The sequence below is a fragment of the Triticum aestivum genome, chromosome 6B, assembly GCF_018294505.1.
Source record: "Triticum aestivum cultivar Chinese Spring chromosome 6B, IWGSC CS RefSeq v2.1, whole genome shotgun sequence".
Taxonomy (NCBI): Eukaryota; Viridiplantae; Streptophyta; class Magnoliopsida; order Poales; family Poaceae; genus Triticum; species Triticum aestivum.
This window is the reverse complement of record NC_057810.1, coordinates 137849683-137858897: the sequence shown is the minus strand read 5'-3', so window position 1 is coordinate 137858897 and position 9215 is coordinate 137849683.

Genomic DNA, 9215 nt, shown 5'->3' with positions numbered 1-9215 from the left:
CCGTCCAATTTGGACCGAATACTCGACCGCTTGTGCCAGATACACAGCACCCCCAAAAAGCCAGCTAACCACACCAATAGGGACTGTTGGGTATTCAAGCAGGCGGGCAAGTTAATTGCCGAAAAGAATGACAAGGGGCTGCATAGCGACGACGAGGAAGAGACCCGACCGCCGAACAATAGTGGACAGAAGGGTTTCCCCCCACAGGTGCGGACGGTGAACATGATATACGCAACGCACATACCCAAAAGGGAGCGGAAGCGTGCACTCAGGGATGTATACGCGATGGAGCCAGTCACCCCGAAGTTCAACCCATGGTCCTCCTGCCCGATCACTTTTGACCGAAGGGACCACCCCACCAGCATCCGCCACGGCGGATTCGCCGCATTGGTCTTAGACCCAATCATCGATGGATTTCACCTCACCAGAGTCCTGATGGACGGCGGCAGCAGCCTGAACCTGCTCTATCAGGATACAGTGCGCAAAATGGGCATAGACCCCTCAATGATCAAACCTACCAAGACGACCTTTAAAGGCGTCATACCAGGTGTAGAAGGCAATTGTACAGGCTCCATTACACTGGAAGTGGTCTTCGGATCCCCGGATAACTTCCGAAGCGAGGAGTTAATCTTCGACATAGTCCCGTTCCGCAGCGGCTATCATGCCTTGCTCGGACGTATCGCATTTGCAAAGTTCAACGCGGTGCCGCACTATGCATACCTCAAGCTGAAGATGCCAGGCCCTCGAGGAGTCATCACGGTCAACGGAAACACCGAACGTTCTCTCCGAACGGAGGAACATACAGCAGCTCTCGCGGCAGAAGTACAAAGCAGTCTCTTAAGGCAATTCTCGAGTCCGGCCGTTAAACGGCCGGACACAGCTAAGCGCGCCCGGAGTAACCTACAACAAGACCACCTGGCACGTTCCGAGCACGTGTAGCAATGCGGCCCCAACCCCAGCCCCTGCAAAACGTCAAAGCAAGTCCTTCACGTACACCATTACGCTCTGAAGATACCATGGGCATGGGGAGAGGGGCACGACCACGATAAGCCCAGACTGCGGCTCAATCACACCAGGGGCTCTCAAGTGTGTCGTTCTTTTTCTTACCTTCTATTTTTTACCCACAGGACTCCGTTCGTCAGAGGCCTTGTCCGGCAGCAGACCTGCCGAACTCACGATGCAACAGCCAGGGAAGGATAAAGGCTACAACGAATATACATGTGGTCTCCATTACGAGCATTTTTATACACCAATCTGCAGCCTACCCCTGGAGGGGGACATGTTTAACAGTCCCATCCCTTGCTTATCGCACTATTTGTATCGTTCTGCATTCATAGCCGCACTTATTGAATAAAACAATGCAGCACCTTTTTGCTTATAATTGCATTTTCTTTTTATACATATGTTCATTTATGGCATGTCGCATCCGTACACTTTGTTACGGCTACAATACACCAGGGGCTTATGTTTCCCGCATCATGGTGCGATAAGTCCGAACACTTTCACAAGTGCGGCACCCCGAACTTATAGCACTATATGCATCGGCTCCGAATCATGTCTTGGGTCAATAGTTGGGTTTGCCCGGCTCCCATGTTTTGGTACCTTACGTTCCGTTGTATCGGCTAAGGTAGCACTGGGAGAACCACTGCGATTGCGCCCTAGTTGAGTTGGGTTAACGCCTCAGTGGAGAAAGCTAAAACTGACCGTCATGATGAGGCAAGAGCCGGTCGTTGTTCGGAGAGGTTTTTTGTGACTCCTTAAAGACTTATGCCGCTTAGAGCGAGGAGCCGGATCTTGTCTGGCCCAGGCGTGGATAGCGCCCCAAATTCGGCCTTCCGAAGACTAGGGGCTTCGCCGAAATTTAAAATTATAGAATTCTATGGCTAAGTGAGAGTGTTCAAGAATTATAAGTCCGGTTGCCTTGTTCGCTGTGTTGAGCGCCTCCCTAGATGGTCCCAAAAATGGGAACAAGAGTGCTCAAGTTTATCCCGAACACCCCAGCACTCGTGGCATGGGGGATGAAGCCGACGACTTGCCATCTCTTAGATTTGATAAACAGCCGCACAGAAGGTAATATTTTAAATTAACAACGTTGCTTAGCGCATATAAACTAAGTTTTTAGCGCACATGATAACAAAATGCGAGTCTACTCAAAAATTACATCTTTGGAGCAGTCCCCCGCAATAGTGCGGGCGCCCTTCAGCACGCTCTTATAATACATCTCAGGCGTGCGATGCTCCTTGCCCTCTGGTGGTGGGTCCGTCACAAGCTTCTGGGCATCCATCTTGCCCCAGTGCATCTTTGCGTGGGCAAGGGCCCGATGGGCACCCTCAATACAGGCGGAGTGCTTGATGACTTCAACCCACGGGCACGCATCCACCAGCCGCTGCGCCAGGCCGAAGTAGCTCCCAGGCATGGCCTCCTTAGGCCACAGCCGAACTATGAGGCCCTTCATGGCCAGTTCGGCCGCCTTGTGGAGCTCGACCAGCTGCTTCAGCTGGTCGCTAAGGGGCACCGGATGTTCGGCCTCAGCATACTGAGACCAGAAGACCTTCTCCGTCGAGCTCCCCTCCTCGGCCCGGTAGAATGCGGCAGCATCGGACACGCTGCGAGGAAGATCTGCGAACGCTCCTGGAGAGCTCCGAATACGGGTAAGCAACAGGTAATTAACAATCACATGCTTACTTTGCATGAAAAATGCCTTACCCGCTGCTATTTTCTTCACCGCCTCAATCTCCTGAAGGGCCTTGTAGGCTTCGGCCTTAGTGGCTTTGGCACTCTCAAGAGCCGTTGCAAGCTCAGACTCTCGAGTCTTCGAGTCACGCTCCAGGCTCTCATGTTTTTTCACGAGATCCTGGAGCTCTTGCTGTACCTCCGCCACCCGCGCCTCCTGCCTCTCTCGCTCGATGCGCTCCGTGGACGCATTGCGTTCGGCCGCGGCCACCGCCTCTTTCAGGGTCGCCACCTCGTTAGTGGCCCCTGCAATACCCACGTTATCCTTGTCATTCTTTTTGCAACCAAAATCCTTTTCTCTAAGGTACAATTTTAGTAAGGTGTTACTCACCTTCCTTGTCCTCGAGCTGCTTCTTGGCACGGCCGAGCTCGTTCTCGAACCGCTCGAGGCTTTCCTTCAACGAATTGACCTCCGCAATCAGTGCGGCAGAGGTCAGCAGCGCAGCCTGCAATCCCATATTGACATATTTATTATGACTCCTGCGTATATCTTTTTAGATCCTCAGTCCGGCTTTTCTTTCCGAACACCGAACCGAGCATCAGGGGCTACTGTCTATGCGGTACCATTTTGTACATATTGAAATTCTTACCTCAAAGCCTGTTAGAAGGCTGTTGTAGGCTTCGGTCAGCCAGCTCTTGGCGAGCTGCACCTTCTGAATCACCGCACTCATAACAGTGCGGTGTTCCTCTTCGATGGAGGCGCCACTGAGCGCCTCCAGCAAATTATCTGGCGCCTCCGGTTGGACGGAGGCTGCCGGCGTCACGGTCTTGCCCTTCTTGCGAAGGGGTCGCCCGCTGGACTCCGGAGCCACTGTGGGTTCCAGGGCCGAGTCCGGTGCAAAGTCCGGGATGTTGTCCTGCAACACCTCCGGGGCCCTCTCCTCCTGGTGGGTCCCTTCCTGGGATCCCACCTCGGCATCATCCGCGTCACGGGGGGTGGAGGCAGTCGGAAGAGAATCCATATCCGACGCACCTAAGGACCCGCTCGATGAAGCGGGAAGATCATCCTTAGGCGGACTGCAGGGTTGTATGCGGCATTAGAAAGACATTATGTGGCGAAAAATATAAACCTTGAAGTTATTCGGGAGTCCGGATACTTACAGTCCTCGTCGTCGTCACTGGCGCTGGCGGAGCAGTCCGGGGGGAGAGTTTTTCCCTTCTTGGACCCTTCGGCCTCCCTTGTAGGGGAGGCCTTCCTTTTCTTCCCTCCCCCCGCTGGGGGAGAGGCTTTCTTCTTCTCCTCCTCGCCTCGGTGGGAGGAGTCGGCCTCGGATTCATCATCCGATAGCACCTGAAAACGGGAACTCCTCCGAGTCCCCGTGGCCTTCTTCTTGGCCTTCTTCTCCGGCACCACATGGGGCGCCGGAGCCAGCAGCCCCGTTAAACGGGCGTCCGCTGGGTCCTCTGGCAAGGGGGCCGGACAGATAGTCTGTTCGGCCTTCGCCAGCTAGTCCTGTCAAAGGAAAGGGAGTTTAGATCCCGCATAGAGTCAAACTATGGATAACAAGTGTCCTGTAAAAGACAAAATCACTTACCTCGTCAGCTGGACGCTGCGAGCTGAATCCGCGATCTTCGGTAGCGGATGCGGGAGCCTCGGCGCTCTTGAACAGCACCTTCCAGACATCTTCGTGCTTAGTGTCGAAGAGCCCACTCAAAGTCTGGTGCTGCGCCGGATTGAACTCCCACATGTTGAAGCCCCGTCGTTGGCACGGGAGAATCCGGCGGATGAGCATGACCTGGACTACGTTGACAAGCTTGAGCTTCTTGTCCACCAGCTTCTGGATACAGGCTTGGAGTCCGGTCAGCTCCTCCAAATGCCCCCAGATCCGGCCACTCTCTTTCCAGGAGGTGGGCCATGTAGGGATGCCGGATCTGAATTCGGGGGCCACTGCCCAATCAGGGTCACACGGCTCGATGATGTAGAACCATCCCGATTGCCACCCCTTAATGGTTTCCACGAAAGTACCCTCCAGCCACGTAACGTGGGACATCCTGCCCACCATGGTGCCTCCGCACTCCGCTTGGCTGCCCTTCACAACCTTCGGCTTGACACTGAAGGTCTGGAGCCACAAGCCAAAGTGGGGCTGGATGCAGAGGAAGGCCTCGCACGAGACGATAAACGCCGAGATGTTGAGGATAAAATTCAGGGCCAGATCATGGAAATCTAGGCCGTAGTAGAACATGAGCCCCCGGACAAAGGGATGAAGTGGGAAGCCCAGTCCACGGAGGAAATGGGGAAGGAATACTACCCTCTCATGGGGCCTAGGGGTGGGGATGAGCTCTCCCTCGTCGGGGAGCCGATGCGCGATGTCGCTGGACAAGTATCCAGCGCTATGCAGCTTCTGGATATGCCCCTCCATGACGGAGGAGGCCATCCACTTGCCTCCTGCTCCGGACATATTTGGAGAAGGTTCAGGTGAGATGTGCGGACTTGGGCGCTGGAGCTCGAGTTCGCAGGGATGGATAAGCCAAGGAGGAAGAAGGCACAGATAAAAGGATTGGATCTTTATCCCCTTATATGGGCGGACGGAAACATGCGTCCCCACCGGCCTGATAAAACTCGCTTATCTCCCTAGCGCCGTAATCAATGGCGCGGTTGGGTTACCCACGTCCGTATTGATAGGAATCCCGGAATAAGGGGAACACGGTCTCTACTTCAACAAGACGTGCCAAGGAAACCGCCTCGCTAAATGCGCTGAGGTGGAACAATAAAAACAATTTGAAGGCTTGGTAGTGGTGTGATGTCACGCCACAAAATACGTCAGCAGATTGAACTTGTGTAATATTATTCTCTCTACGGTGGTACGTGGAATTTATTTTTGCAGAGCCGGACACTATCCTGGTGTTCACAATCTTCTATAAATTATTCGGAGGAAGAACCCGTCTTGCAATGCCGAAGACAACATGTGCGCCAGACTCATCGTCATTGAAGCCTGGTTCAGGGGCTACTGAGGGAGTTCCGGACTAGGGGGTGTCCGGATAGCCGAACTATCATCATCGGCCGGACTCGAAGACTATGAAGATACAAGACTGAAGACTTCGTCCCGTGTCCGGATGGGACTTTCCTTGGCGTGGAAGGCAAGCTTGGCGATACGGATATGTAGATTTCCTACCATTGTAACCGACTCTGTGTAACCCTAGCCCTCTCCGGTGTTTATATAAATCGGATGGCTTTAGTCCATAGGACGAACAACCATCATACCATAGGCTAGCTTCTAGGGTTTAGCCTCCTTGATCTCGTGGTAGATCCACTCTTATAACACACATCATCAATATTAATCAAGCAGGACGTAGGGTTTTACCTCCATCAAGAGGGCCCGAACCTGGGTAAAACATCGTGTCCCTTGTCTCCTGTTACCATCCGCCTAGACGCACAGTTCGGGACCCCCTACCCGAGATCCGCCGATTTTGACACCGACATTGACGAAACACCACATTCAATTATTTAGTTCTCTCTCTTTAAGCTACCCAACAATAATAAATGTTGTTAGACATGGCAAGGGGTGAAGCATAATTAAACTAATTATTTAGACAAGTTTAAATGAAACCGGAAACAACAAACAACAATTCTGGAAAATCCTCATGGCAACAGTTGGCGCCCACCGTGGGGCACTGCGTACGGTAGTGTTGAGTTCTTGGAGGGATTTCTTCGAGGATCGAGAAGCTCACGAGGAAGAAAAATTTGAAGATAGGATTGCGTCGGTTTGCGCCGCAGCAAGTCTCCAAGTCCAGCCAAAATATATATATGTCTGGGTTGCCACGAGCTCTGGACACACCACGACCCGTTCTGATGCAATTTCAGTACCTTCAACACGCATAGTTATCATTACACCCGTGAAGAAAGTCAGGTGGAGCTGTTTTCGTCGAGTGGTCCTCTGCTTCCGAGGAGATCTGGCGTGTTTTTTTACTGCTGCTAGTGCTAGTCATGGATTTGATCACTACCGCTAGACAACCAGGAGGAATAAGAGGATTAATCGCTGGTTCCCTTCAATCCCGTTGGGGGTCAGCCCATAAACGTTTCGGAGATTAAAATCAATCAGAACCATGGCATGTGGTCTATTGTCGAAAACAAGAAAAGAAGAAAATCAATCCGCCGCTCGTCTGAAAGCCGGCCGAGCCTTGTCCGACCCGGATTCGTCGACGCCGAGTCGCAATAGGTTTGACCCGGAGTCGCCAAAGGTCTTGATTTCCGTTGTACAGCACCACGTCATTGTACAAAGGACCAACAAGAGAGAAGAGATTAATTAAATGAAGCAATCCAGCAAGACGGACACAAATTCATGTTCCACCGAGTGTACCATGAGTTCTATAGCGTGCCGCTTCTTCTTCCCATAAAAGACAGCGGCGTTTCAGCCTAAAAAAAACTGATCCCACGTGCATCAAGATATCAAGAGGAGTACTATTTGGACTCGAATATGGATTAAATGCAAAGGCTAAAAAAGGGAAGGACACGGAGGTTGCTAGCTAGCAAGAACGTTGCATGGTTCTCACGTGAGTAGTGTTGGGCTCCCCAACCAACGCCATACCGCCGCGCTAGAGGCTGCCGCCTCCGCTGCCAAAGCCCCACGTTGTGGTCTCATTTTGCTGGGTGTAAGTCGCCGGCGCTGATCATCCTTTGCTGATGTCTGCCGCCGGGTAAAACCAGTTCTGCTGCCACAAGTTGCCGCTACCAAGTTACCTCGCTGGCGCGTCGAGCCACCCCGGCCACGCCGCCTCGCCTTGTTTCCAAATTGCATTGCAGATGTCTACAGAAGTAATCAGGTGCACTCGTCTCCATTAAATTGCTCTGCGTATTAAAATGCATATTATACAAAACATATGTTGTCTGCTCGTGCTATTTTATGTTCGCAGATTTATTCGGCTAAGGAGTTTTTTGCTGGCGTTTTTTATTGCGTCACTTTCAACAATCTTTTGAGTCGCCATGACGCGCGATTCAGATAGCAGACGCGCGAATCTAAAACCCGGGTGTTTAAGAAAGAAAAGGGGGAAGGGGGAGTTCAACATGCACGAGCGACCCACCTCCGGATCAGTCTTCGTGATTGACTCGCCCGTCAGCACCGGCTTACAGCGCCGCGGTTATCCGGACGAGGCAGCTTCACGGAAACACATATCGCGGTCCGATTTACATCAACACGCCGACCGACTCGCCCGTACGCCTTCACTGCCAGTTCACCGTCCGCGCTGCCTTACAACGCCACGAACGACTCGCCCGTCCACCCTCGCGGCCGGTTCACATGTCCGCGCCAGCTTACAACGTCATTGCCGACTCGCTGTCCGCGCCAGCTCACAAACGTCGCGGCCGACTCACCCGTCCGCACCGGTTTACCACGCCGCGGCCGGTTCACCCGAGAGCGACTTCAACTTCAATTTCATGATGGATAATTTCCGGCCTAAACGAATCAGGTGCTATCCATCTAAAATCTATTTTATTAGCACGTATTGTTTTGGTCAAAGAAAAATTACTTTGATCTGTGTATTTTTATATACAGGACAATCATTCACTACAAATATGGTTTATACCATGGGTATGGAGCACGGGCTGACAATATTCCGCCCGGCAATAGTCCATAACATATTACCCGCACAAGCCGCCACTCGTATGGTCCAGTTTACATCAGCTTGCCGGGACCGCACCCGCGATTAGCTCGCCCGTCCGTGCCGGTTTACGACATCGGTGTTGACTTTTCACCGTCCGCACCGGCTTACAATGCCGCGGCCGGTTCATCTGTCCGAGCTGCCTCTGATGCTGCAGTCGCCTTTGTCGTCCGCCTCTCGCGGCCTGGTCTACATCAACATACCGGACCGCACCTGTCCGCATGAACTTGTTTATTGATTATATACAAAGTCACAGCTTGGGTAGCCCAGTTTTCTTTCAAATTGGAGGCAAATTATCATTCAGCCGCCGTCTGCACTGGATGGATTAATGGATATGCGCACAAATCGCTGCCATTACAGTTTGGTCCACATCAAACAGCCAGTTGGAAGGAACCATTGGCCGAGTTGCTGACACGGCTCATACGAGATCATTTATAATCCGCCGCATTCACCTCAACCTTATGTAGATTTACATCACATTATTAACACTGATGATATATATACCTTCTGCTATGGTCAAGTACGGAGAATCTCAAGACAACTCCTTGAGTCGCCCTATGACTTGGGGGCTACGATGATATGACTCAGCAAGTCTTGCCTGTTTCAGCAAATTCAAGTGCCCCAGGATGTTGAAGGGAAAGATAACACGGTCCCAGAGGCTACTATTATATTGATGAAAATTTAAAAGGTCGTCAGAAATATTCCGGCTCACAATGATGATTCTGGTTTACAATTCGGTTCAAGGGGAAATCTATCTCCCACAAATCTCTGAAGCTATCAATATCCGGTTCAAAATCCCGGTTCAAGAAGAATTTATCTCTTGCAAAAAGTTAAAGGTTGCCGAAGAGGACATGTTGCCATGATGCACGGTTCAAACATGGGTATCC